The sequence below is a fragment of the Mustela lutreola genome, chromosome 13 (genome assembly GCF_030435805.1).
Source record: "Mustela lutreola isolate mMusLut2 chromosome 13, mMusLut2.pri, whole genome shotgun sequence".
Lineage (NCBI taxonomy): Eukaryota > Metazoa > Chordata > Mammalia > Carnivora > Mustelidae > Mustela > Mustela lutreola.
The window spans coordinates 46,119,826-46,132,791 of NC_081302.1; the positions used below are offsets into that span (position 1 = coordinate 46,119,826).

Here is a 12,966-nt window from a genome sequence, read left to right on the forward strand (position 1 = left end):
CAGATGCTCACAGACCCAGTTCAAAGCTATGGTGGTTGGATGCTGAGTGCAGTTCCTGGGGAAGGAGTTGCGCGGTGGCCCTCTCGCTAGAAAGAGTGAATGCTGTCTGTATCAAGGCTCACTCCAAAACAAATGCTGAAAGCTATTTTCACTTTTCACCTTTTTTTTTTTTGTAAAAGCAAAAATCCTCTTCAGATTTCTTTCCATTAACAAAAACACACGCATGTAGGTCTTCTATAAAAGCAAAGTGACATAAACTTTCGAAAAGCAGGGGATATTTGTATCAGGTTAGGTAATAACAGTTGAACTTTTGAGTTATTAAAGCAATAAATTTTTTAATCAGTTTGGGAAGTATGATGAGTATCTGAAATCTTTACTTGGTATTAAATGATTTTTCTCTCCTAAGACAAGAATTCTCAGACTGACCTCTTCAGGTTTCTTCCAGACCTAACTCAATTATTACATTTTTCTCTCAGACTTTCTAGAGCAATGAAGTATATTTAAAAATCAGTATGGCATTTGTCTTATTTTGTATATTTATGGTAGTTAGCTGTCAAGCAAATGTAGAATACTTATAAACACACTTCGTTTGAACCTGATATGATGTCTAGAGTTGCTAGAAGGAATATTATCCCTGCTCTAATCAGAGTTCAGGTGAACATGTCATGATGTTTGGCAGGTCATAGTTGATGATCTCATGTTGGGACGGTCCCATCAAGAAAAGAATGATGGAAGGTTCTGAACAGATCCGGTTTTAAAGGAAGCATATTTGAGGCTGCAAACAGGATCTGGGAAACCAAGATTGGAATTTGTTTCAGATCTTCTGGGAAACTTCTTCAGCTCAAGAGGGTGCAAGCACCATAAAAAAAATCGTTCAGTTGTCGAACAGCTGAATGCTGATGAACGTGCACCTGAAGTGCTCACACCAGCAGATTTGCTGAATCTGCTACTATCTGGGGCACATGCTGTATACTTTGGACCTGCCAGAGGCCAAGGACAGGCTGCTGCCCAAATACATGAGCAGCAGAAAACACAGTTCAGAAACACAGCTGTGAGTCAGGACCAACTCAAAAATGTCCCAAAATATTTTCAAAGATGAAACCATGTATTTGGCAGCTACTTTCAACAAAAATCTTTATGATACTGCCTCTATCCTTGATTTGACCTGCTATGAGCCAAATGTCTGTGTTGCTCCAAAAATCATATGTTGAAATCTTAACCTCCAAAAGATGGTATTAGATGGTGTGGCCTTTGGGAGATGTTCAGGTCATAAGGGTGGAGCCCTTATGAATAGGATTCATGCCCTGATTAAAAAAAGTCGCCACAGAACTTTCTAGCTCCTTCTACCATATGAGGACATGGAGAGAAGGTGCTGGCTATAAACCAAGAAGAGTCCCTTCACCAGAATGCAGCCATGCTAGCGCCTTAAGGCTTCTTAGACTTCCCAGGCTCCAGAACTGTGAGAAAGACATTTCTATTGTTTATAAGCCACCTAGTCTGTGATATTTTGTTATAGCTGCCCAAATGGACTAAGACGTGACCATTATAACTTTTATTAGATTTACTGACTCAGCCCCCCATCTCCTTCAGTCTCTTCCATGACTTCTCGTGTTTGAGTGTGAGTTCTTGCCAACACAGTCTTCCTAAAAAGATATCCTCATGATCCACCCCCCTCACCCACTGCCCACAACTTCTGTACTTCAGTGAGTTTGGCCCATGTGGAAGATTATTTGTAAAAATGGCTGCTCCCTAAAGTCTACACCATGGCCAATGTGACTTTGCAGCTCCTTCCATTGAGAGATGGAGTCTAATTCCTTACCACTTTAACCAGGCTTTGTGATATGCACTGACCAAAATAATGTGGCAAAAACGACAGAGTGCCAGGTTCACATCTAGAGGCCTTGGCATGCTTCTGCTCTTGCTCTCTTATGTCCCTGCCCCTGCCAAATGAGAAAAAAAACACACAGTAGTCAGCTAGAGCATGAAAGACTGTGGAGACAAGCTTGGGCACTTCAGCCAAGAGCCAGCTGATAAACCAATCAGCAAGCCTAACATATAAGTGAGTTATTCTGGACCAGCCAGTCCCCCAGCTGACCTAGTTGACTATAGTCCAACTGACAGTAAGCCCAATTAAGATACACTGAGCCAAGAACCACCCAGCCAACCTAGGAATAACAGGCAATTGCAAATGGCCTTTGTTTTAAGTTGAGAGGTGATTTGTTACAGAGCAATAACTAAGGAAAGTAGCCTCCATACAATCGATATTTATTCCTAGCTCTGTGTTTATATATTGTTCTTCATAGAATGCCTCTTTCCTCCACTCTTATCTGTTCACTTTTAAGACCCAAGTCAAGTGCTGTCTCACAAAGATTTCTTTGACTGCAAACCATATAAATCTCTTTAATCGAGTAACACATTTTTCATTTTTCTCTGTAATATTTCATGTATCCCGTATTCAATTATACAAACCTTGAATTATATCAACCCCAAACACAGAGCTAGTTCGTTTTGGAGACTTCATAAAAATTTACTAGCTAAAAACAAGCAGACTTGCTGTTCTCCCTACCCATCCAACCCATGGCATGGTTTAGGCATCAATACCAACTGCAGCAACTGATTAACAAGTGCAAGAGTTTCCCTGCTAAAGATCTTTATCAAGAGCATTGATGGCTATATAAATATAGTTTACTTAAACCATCAATTTCCTTTAAATAGAAGAACAATATTGATAGATTTTTTTCTCATATATATGTGTGTATAAATATATATATATTTTATGTATAAAATATATATATATATATATATGTGAGAGAGAGAGCTATATATCTCCTTAAGAGAATTCTGCCTTTGTAAGGGCTATCAGTTTTTGTTTCTGCTTATTAAGGATGTTCTTCATATTCATTTTATTTGACACTATAGGAAATTGTGCATGACTCAGGCTACATAATTCTGAGCTTATTTCTGAGATGATTTGTCTATTATTTCAAATTGTCACAAGGTCGGTTGACTCTTTACATGCATCAGGTAAAGTAAGAAATATGTATTACATACCAATTTAAATACCATAATAAATTCCCAGATTCAGTATCATCCATGACCACCTCATGTTCTAACATCATCTTTTTTTTCTAGAATGTATGCTACTTACACATAATACCGCAAATGTTACGGCATTGGAGTTTTAGTGCATTAAACAGTTACAGACTATTTATCACTTTGAATTCATCCATCACCTCACTACAATTCCAACAATTATACCGAGTAATTTATTTAAAAATTAATTTTTGTTTAAGTGTAGTTTTACAGGCTTTTCCTTAGAAATCAAGAAATGAGTTTTCATTTATAAAAAATAAACTGTCTCAGCTCAAAACTCTTTTGCTAAGATCAGTGTTAAATAATGATATTATTGAATATTATATATAGGCCACTCAAGAGGCAAATTTAAGCCAATTTATAACTTGGCTCAGAAATAGTTATCTGTTAGAAGTGGTACTAGTTAGAAGGGATAAGAATAGCTCTTGCTTATTTAAAGGCAACCATTTACTGACTTTTGGCTGTGTATCAGGTACCTGTAAAGAATTTTAGCTTCATAATATGATTAAATCCTACTATATTCCCACAAAATGAGGATTAGTATTAGTATGAGGCATTAGTGTTCGCAAACAAAGAAATGGAGATTCTGAGAAATATCTTGCCCATAATCACATAGATAAGGAACTATGGCTCATTTTTTTCTCTTACATGCCTCCCAGATTGTTCTTGTTTTCAGAAGTCCAGCTCTATCTCTAAAGTTCCTCTTGAGATCATTCTGATGGCAAAGCTTCTTTGTTTCCTGTTTCTACTGCATATCACTTTATCTAGGCAGCTGCTGACTTCTGCACGTAACCAGTGCTGGGGAGTGGGTGTGCGGCATATACGGCTTCCTTGTGTATATAATTGTAATGCTTCTGTCATGATTTAAAAGCCTGCTCAACTTACTAGTACCAAATTACTAGAAACTGGAGGATTAAGTCTTTGAAAATATTTTTAAAATACTTTTAAAAGAAGATAACAAAAAGCAATTGCTTAATCCAAAGGAAGCAGTTATTAGTGATAGAATTTTAGGTAGCTGTGAGGATATATAATTGGATCAGTGGCTCTCAGTTTGGGGAGAACTTTGGAATCACCTGTAGAGTTTAAAAAAAAAAAAAATCTTTACTCAGCAATCTCCATATTGCTTTGTGTGGTGGATACTGAGTAGCAATGTGTTTTATAAAAGCTGCAAATGTAATGATAACAGTCAACCAGTATAGAAAGCCAAGTTTGGACAAGGAAGTCACAAAATACCTACCTATATAAAAAAATGGATCTGCCCTTGGTTTTCCTCAGAGGGTGTGTCAGTCTGTGGCACTGAGTTTGCTCTTCAAATGAAACAAATTTCTCACCAACATGCCTGTAGGTATGCTTCAAGATCTTTCAAAAACGTTTTCTGTGATATTGCTGGAAGGACACATGGGGAGAAATATTTGTAACTCAGAGGTGTGAAATGCATGTTAGACAAATTTCAGAAGCCAAAATGAAAACAATTGATAGATAGGCTATAATAGGATCAATTATTTTGGCATAGCTCAAATCACCACAAAATCCAAAGAAAACTCTCAAACTGAGAAGTTATTTGCCACCTTTTGACAGATCTGTCATTTTGTTAAAACACAGAGATCTTAAACCAGCTGAGAGGGCTGGGAGCAGCAATGCCCTAATATCTGTGAGTATACCTAGCAAGCAAATCTTGGTTTCTAAATACCATCCTCCATGAAAGGACCGAGGCTCCATTGAGAAATGGCTGAGTCCACTGCCAGAACGGCAAAGGACAAGATAAGTGTGGGCCGTTGTGCCAGAAAGTAAGGAAATGCTAAAAGAATGAGGATGACACATCAAAAGGAAACAGGAAACAGGTTCAGGAGAATCCCACTGCCTAAATCTGGAACAATCTGAGTACCAAAATAAATACAATAACTTACTATAATCCATTTAATAAAATAAGAATCCATGAACCCTTACTGATACCAATTTTAAAAATGAAAGTTAAATGAGGGACAGGATATTTACATAGTCTTGAAACATGTCCCTGCAGAATATTTATTAATTAAAATCGGAAACATGCAACTTTATAGACAAGGCAGGCAGACACCAGTTGACTCAGGTGATCAAAGTTAACATCATCAGTAAGGAGATGAATCAAAGTCACATTCCATCTAATAGGATGCAATGAGAACTTCTTTTGTGATACTCCCGCCAAAGTTGCATAACATGAATCTAATCATGAGGAAACAAACTGAAGGGGACTCTATTTTTTTTTTTTTTTTAATTTTTCTGTAATCGGGGCGCCTGGGTGGCTCAGTGGGTTAAGCCGCTGCCTTCGGCTCAGGTCATGATCTCAGGGTCCTGGGATCGAGTCCTGCATCGGGCTCTCTGCTCAGCAGGGAGCCTGCTTCCTCCTCTCTCTCTGCCTTCCTCTCTGCCTACTTGTGATCTCTCTCTGTCGAATAAATAAATAAAATCTTAAAAAAAAATTTTTTTTTTCTGTAATCTTCATAACTGTTGAGATCCTGAAAATCAAGGAAAGTCTGAGGAACTATTCCAAACTGAAGGACCCTGAAGATATATCACCACTAAATGTAAACTTTTCTATAAAGGATATCATTGGGAAAGTTGGAAAACCCTGAATGGGGGCTGAGGACTAGATAGTAGGAAAATGTCACTTTTGATCTCCTGAGTTGGGCATGTGTTGTTTTATAGGAATATACCTTTGAACTAAATGTTTGGGGATTATAAAATATCAAGTCAGCAACTTACTCTCCAATGGCTCAGGAAAAAAAAAAAAGATCTCTGCATTGTATTTGCAGTTTTTCTGTAAGTTTGAAATTGTTTCAAAAAAAATTTCAGTGCACTGGAATTTATTAGGAAAGCTCAGTGAGGTAGAGAGTTGCATTTACATGCTTTTCCCCAAGGAAAGCAGGAAAATAACAACCCTCTAGATACTAGATATGCTAAACTACATGAGAATTTGCTAGGTAAGTATAAAAAAATCTAACCTTCTTGAGTTTCCAATCACTGGCCTTACTTTGCTTCTAACATTTAGGACTCCTGGGAGTAGAGGGAGCTCTCATAAGGAGTATGACTATTTTATTTCCTTCTCAGAATTCAGTGGAAGAAGGAAAGCATCCTTCCGAAGGACTGAAGAGAAAGATACGCCAATAAGCAAAGCCCAAAGATTCCACAGCAACTGTCTAACAAATTTCAACACTTAACTGAAGTTTTAAAAAAATCTTTTAAGTACAGACATTTATGAAGTTTCAACAAATATTTCACATATTTTTTCAGAAGTACACTAAGTTTTTGTTTTTTTTTTTAAATGCTACTTCTTCTCAGAGATAATAAAAACATACTGTTCATTGTATCAGACCTTAAAGAGACCTCTGGAGCTCATCTAACCCAAATACCTCCTGCTGGATTACAGCCCCATCCCTTTTGTTCTGCCCTGGTGGGTAGAGAGAACAGATGGAAGTCATCCTCTGATCTGTGAGCTCCAGGGTCGGCAGATTGAGAGCCTGACCCCCGTGCAGGGGGCAGCCATGCCGTGCCTGACTCCCTGCGGATCTCCTCCAGCCCACGTGGATGTTGATATTTCGTGGTTCACAAGCTCCACAGGCAACAAGTTCTTTGGGACAGCAATGCTTACCTCCCAGCTGGTGGTGTTAATCCTCCTGAATTGTGTCGTTTGTGGACCAAGCTAAATGCAAAAGGGCGGAAACTGACTTTCATTATACTCTGAGGCTATGGAGGGGACACACAATGGTCATAGTTCAATGCTTCCCAGAGTACAATCATCCTTCAAACAGGATGGCTTCTGAAAGTCATGTTTCAGCGTCTCTTCCCAGACATCACCTACCCTGCAGAAAAAACATACATTCAATCTCGTGTTCCTCCTTCTTCACCCCATATATCTATTAACCAGCCACCAAGTTGATTGACTGAATTATCCTTTCGATTTTTGCTGTCACCTGTTAGGAGAAGAGCCCACGATGTGGAAAGCGCCACAGGAGAGGGAAGCAAAAGACAGAAATATTGCTAAAAATAGAGAAATTAGCAGAGAACTCTGTCCCTGGGAAACCTGAATTCAAATGTTTTATACCTGAAATAAACCCCAGGAAATCAATGAATCTTCATAAAGCCACAGAGCAGGAAAAGACTGTGTTGTCCTTTGTTTCAGCTGAGTCCTGTTCGCCATGGATATTCATAGAAGTTCTTGATCTATAATCCATACTTTTCATTTACAAACGCCTTTTTCTTTTTTCCTTAAATCCAGAGAAAGCAAATGTCTGTAGTATGACTGAGTCCCTATAATTGAAGTCCTTGCCCTCTAAGTAGATAAGGATGTCTAAACTGTATTTCTGAAGCCACTTGACCTCCTTATGAGTTAGGAGCTATTATTTCCCCCATTTCTCAGATGAGAAGGGGATTCTTAGAGAGTTGAGTCCCTTTCCCAGGGCCACACAGCTTATTAGTGGCAGAGCCTGGAGTTGTGGCCAGAACTAATTCTGACTAAATTATTTTAGTAAACTCATTTTTGAAAAATAATCCCATCTTTTGATGTGTACACAAGAATGTACGTAGCACACAGTATTCTGGTAATCTACTGCAAAATAGACCACTTCAAGCCATTTGACTTAAAACAGTAATTAGTTACCATCTCACAGTTCTAAGAATTGTTTCAGTTCAGCGGGGCACATCCCACATGAGTTTCTCATGTTATTGCAGTCTGATGGGCTAGGATCATCTGTAAGCTCAACCTGTGCTGGACATGTATGATGACTTCTTCATACTTCGCTCTGGTGCCTCCACTGGGATAGCTTGTGGGACATCTCCCTGTCTCCGTTCAGTCTCTCCATGTGGCTAACTTGGGTTTCTTCACAATGTAGTGGTCTTGGGGTAGTTGGACTTCCTACATGGTGGCTTGCTTCCCCGGAGTGTGTGTTCTAGAAGGCTATGAAGGCCCAAGTCTTCTTAAGACTTAAGCTTGTAAATTGCACAGTGTCACTTCTGCTGCATCTTCTTGATTATGCCCCCAGGTTTAATTGTTGTTAAACAACATGAGAGCACAAGTATTAGGAAGCATAGTGTTCTGGAGAACCATCCTTGCAGACTGGTCACCAAATATAAGTTGTAATGTATAATCAAAACAACAGCAGCTATCAACCAAAGTATACAGACTATTTTGTTTTGCTCATTTTAAAACTCTGTTTGAATAGTATCATACAGTAGGTAGTCTTCCATTACCTGCATTTTTACCCTCAAAATCATTTTTAAGATTAGCTTATTCTGTTGCAAACAGATTTGACTCACTCATTTTCATTGCTGCGGAATCTTCTATTGTGGGAAGATACCAAAACATATCCATTCTTCTGTTTGTGGATATTTGGGTCTTTTTTTTTTTTTTTTTTTGCAACGAGACACACCACATCTGTGAACATTCTTGTTTATCTCCTGAGGTCCATATCTTAGACTTTCTCTCAGACATATCTCCAAGAGGGGATGCTGGGTTGTGGGTCACAGAGAAAATAGACTTTTAATTGGCCTTTCTATCTCCAGGCTCCAGCCTCTCTAGTCCATTCTCTACACACTTGGTAGAGCGATCTTTCTAGAATATAACTATGGTGTTATTCCCTTACCTTAGGGCCTTCAGTGGCTCCCCACTGACTATACCAGCTGTTTTCAAACTTTTGGATAGATTAGAAGAACCTTAGGGGTTTGTCTTGGTCCTGCCACTGGAAATACTGATGCCATTACTAAGGGCAGACTTATATGTTTGAAAAAGCTTCCCAAATAATTCTGTTGCATATCAGAATTTGAGGGTCACTGGATATATGTCTCAACTCCTAAGTATAATGCAAAACCCACTCCACGATTTTGTTTTCCTCCTATACCTCCAGCTTTAACTTTTGGCCCACCTTGTCAAATACCCTGAAGTAAGCAAGGCCAAAGGCTTAAAGTTTTTGAAATGCTCCCATCGCTTCCATTTCTTATTTCCAGTTCTTTATTGTGATTTTTTTAAACTGTCAATCTCTTTTTACTAAGGGGAAAGAACTTGGAAGTCAAGGGGCCTTTTCTATTGCCAATGTATGTCCAAACATCTTGCACAGTACCCTAGGTGCTTAAGGAATATTTATCAAATTCATTGATTTTCCCAAGGACGCAAAACAAGTTAATGGTGCATCTGGGATGAGAACCTGAATTTCTCCATTTCTAGCCCAATGATCATTCTGTACCATGTAGTGCGTCTAATGATGAAACCACATTATCATAATGTTCTTAGTACCTGGACTGAAAGGAGAAGGGTGACCTTCATTCCCCATTCTTAAGAAAGAAATACACATGCATTTCTGAAGGATTATATTGAAGAGAATGTAGAAATAAACGTAAATCCTCAGACCTCAATTTCACTCCCAAAGGACTAAATTATTTTTCTCCAAAGCATAGGAAATTTTGCTTCTGTTTCCTTTGGTAAACACCTTAACTTGGATAATCTACCATTGTTTTTAAGGTTGCCTTTGGAAAATCATATCAACTTATGTAACCACTCATCTTGTTCCTATTTGTTATAGTCTTATTTTCCTTCACTTACCTTATACATATTTATGATATTATTTGCAGTAATTTCCATTGTTTTAATAAAAACCCAGACAGAAAATGGGGAATCTGTATAAAACTCCCCATATTTCATAATGCATTTTTGAAAGATGTTTTTTGAAGATCCTCCATTGAGCAGAATGTGAATGGGTTGTTATTGTTGTGCTTTGATTTGGCTGCTAGCTTTAGAATTCTCTCCAAACGCTTTCTCAATCAGACTTTGCAGCTCTTCTACAATGTAGTGTTTTCATGCTTCTGAATTCCTGCTCTTTGTAGAAAAGCTGTCCTATATGCAACTTCAAAGAAAACATAACCAACAAAAAGATTTATCTGGAAAATCAATTAAGGTGATTATCGGTTAAATGAGGTTAATTCCGTGTTGAAAGAAGCCAAGATATTTCCCCTTTAGTGACAGATCCTATTTTGCTAATATAAATTCTTGCCCTGACCATGAGCCACGGAAGACACTTAGAGACAAGAATAATTAATTAAAAGATACATTTCACGAAGCGGATGACACTGGCAGAGTAAGAAAATAAGCAAACTAGAAAGGTAAAGCAGAATTTACCAACTAAAGATAAAGCACCAAAAAACATTCAGCCTTCTCTAGTGCTGACGGTATTTTCTTCTGAGGCCCCAAAATGCAGAGAGCAATTCAACCCTGTAGAGGTCTGTTTTTCATCAGCTTTGATCTGAAAATTGAGACAAGTGTTTGGAGTACTGTCGCTGATAAGGAGGAGCGGGAAGGCTGGAAGCGTACTTGAACAGAATGTGGTTACTCACACCCCGAACGATTAAACACTCACTGCATTTTTTTTAAAAAGGCAAATTCTGCAAGTCACACGGTTTCAGAAATCATTACAGAGAAAAAGAACAGCACACACAGTACTTTCATAAGAGCAAAAGCTGTCATGACCACAGAATACCAAAGTGTAAGCCGTGCACATATTCCCAGTTTCATCTTTAGTTTTTCTTATTTGTTTCTAGACGCTGTTTTCTCTACCACCGACAGTGTTTATAGGCTCTGGCTGCCACATAATGAAACAAAAGCGGAAAGCCTTTATTATGGTGTTAGTGCTTTAGAAAGATACCAGCATAGCCGGGTATCAAGCTTGCTTTCTTTCTTTCTTTCTTTCTTTTTTAATTCTGTTTTTATTCTCTCTTCTGGGGGGATGTTATTTCCTTGATCTGAGGCTCCTGGGGAATCCTCGGTCAGCAGGTTGTTGAAAGGTCAAATTCATAGACCAGTTGCATGGTTGAGATGCAGTCCAGTTTCTCCCTAGAAGGGGGAGAGACCTTCCATAAGCCAGCCCCTCACTAGACTCCTGAGGCCTTAGGGTGCAGGCAAGAGGTAGACTGATAAAGGGTGAAATTTCCCCAGCTGGCCTGGTTCAGCTTGTGGAAAATCTGACCTTTTTTTTTTTTTTTTTCAAGACCCCTCTCAGGTTTTAGGGAGACAAGTCTTCACACTCCCCAGCTGAAACACAGAAACTTCTCACTTACCCATTGGGCTTTAATCTCCTCTTTTGCATTAGCAGAATGTGTGAAGTCTCCTTAGAGCGATACCTCTTTAGTATCTGTGCTAGCTGTGCATGTGAAACAAAGCAGTATCATTAATGAAATCATTGAAACATTCCTCAGCACCCACAATGTGACAGATACCACAGGGCACCAGAGACACGAAGAAGAGTAAGAAAGAATTATGCCAGGCCTCAAGCAGTCAAGGTCTTTGCTGGGAAGACAGATCTGCAAACAGCCCATTACAATCTAATGACAGAGTGTGGTAACTGCTAGAGCAGGGCTTACACAGGGAGCTGCGGGAGCAGAGAGGGGGGCCATCTCACTCTGCTGGGTTTTGAGAAAAAAGGAGCCTGGGATCATGTCACAGAGGAAGGGAGTTATTCATCAGCTGAGCTTGCGTTCTCCCAGTAGAGAGGGCTCAGGAAGCCCTTACAGAAGCAGAGAGCTGCAACAGCCAGGGTGAGTTGAGCAATTGAAAAGGTGTATGGGAAGCAGATAGTTTGGAAAGTTTCCTATCAAGTGACCTCTTCTCATAAGAGGAAACTTTGGAGAAAAAAAAAATTAATCCCCACCTGTCACATCAGCAGATAGAGGAGAGCAGATACAATGAACATCAGAGCTGCTTTCTGAAAGAAGAGGTAGAGATGCCTTATCACAAGCAGAACCCCTGGGAGAGGAGGGAAGGGGAGGGTTAAGCATGCCTCGGGCCAGTGCCCTTTCTTTCCCAGCTGTTCTTCCACCCATACACTGTGGATTCTGCTTTTTTTTTTTCTTTACACATTACCTTAGAAATCTGGTGTTTGGAGCAGTAGTGATCCCTCAAGGGTCTGGATTCAAAGATGTTTCCAGGCTTAACAAAGTCCCAGGGAAAGTGGTCTCTAAGAGAGAGGTAGGCTAGAGGTCTTCCCAGAAGATCAAAACTAGAAGAGGGACAAACACTCCCTCCATAGAATTGGGGATCTCAAGGGGGTTGACTCTTTGGAAGAACTGAGCCTTTGACATCAGTAAAATTGAAAAGAAAAGCAGAAGCCTTTTACCTGAATAACCAGGGACACCCAGCTAGAATTATTACTGATGATGAAAATAGTGACTGAGGAGATTGAATTTCCAATCCAGCTGGGGGTTCTCAACAAGATTAGGGGTGGATTAAAATTTAAATGGAAGAAAAATTTCTCAGGTAAGCCTTCCCTTATCCAATAATGGATCAAGATCCTTTGTTATAGTCTCTCCAACAACTGGTCCTCTTACACCTTAGCACTTACCTCAGTTTAGATGATTTGGTTTCATTTTTAGGATTATCTCCTTAATGTATTTCTTTGGTGCCATTAGACTATAAGCTCCATGAAAGAAAACTCTTTTTGTTCATCACTCCGCCCTCAAGTGCCTGGTGCAGAGCCAGGCACATAGTAGGTGCTCAATAAATAGTTGATGACTAAATGCCAAGTTGGCTGCCATCTTTTGGGAGATTGATCCATAATCATCCATGTGATCATAACTGTACAACACATGGTATGTGTTTGACCTATGAGAATGCTATACATAACTTGCAAGGAGGAGATGAAGAGGAGGGTAGAATTTGGTGAGTGTGAGCATCAAGGGGGGGGAACCCAAACTTCTGGTAATGTTGCTGAAGGCAGGTGTCCTTCACTCAAGCTTTTCTCCACTTTATCCTCCACCACACTGAATGTCTTTCTGTGCTTTGAAGGTGGCATGTTCTCACTGTCTCCAGGTCATCACACATGCCATTGCATCTGCCCCAACTGATCCTGCATCACC

At 39.4% G+C, this 12,966-nt stretch overlaps 1 long non-coding RNA gene across 2 annotated transcripts; it reads right to left on the reverse strand.

Moving 5' to 3' along the window:
• Positions 1-4,343: 4,343 nt before the first annotated feature.
• LOC131813908 (uncharacterized) lies at positions 4,344-11,547 on the reverse strand. Of its 2 annotated transcripts, XR_009347033.1 has the most exons (4): positions 11,476-11,547; positions 11,173-11,255; positions 6,722-6,932; positions 4,344-4,479 (listed from the first exon to the last, which is right to left on the reverse strand). It is a non-coding gene; the product is annotated as an uncharacterized LOC131813908 (long non-coding RNA). The 2 variants fall into 2 exon arrangements; XR_009347032.1 differs by lacking the exons at positions 4,344-4,479; positions 6,722-6,932 and adding an exon at positions 9,949-10,948.
• Between the last annotated feature and the right edge of the window lie 1,419 nt (positions 11,548-12,966).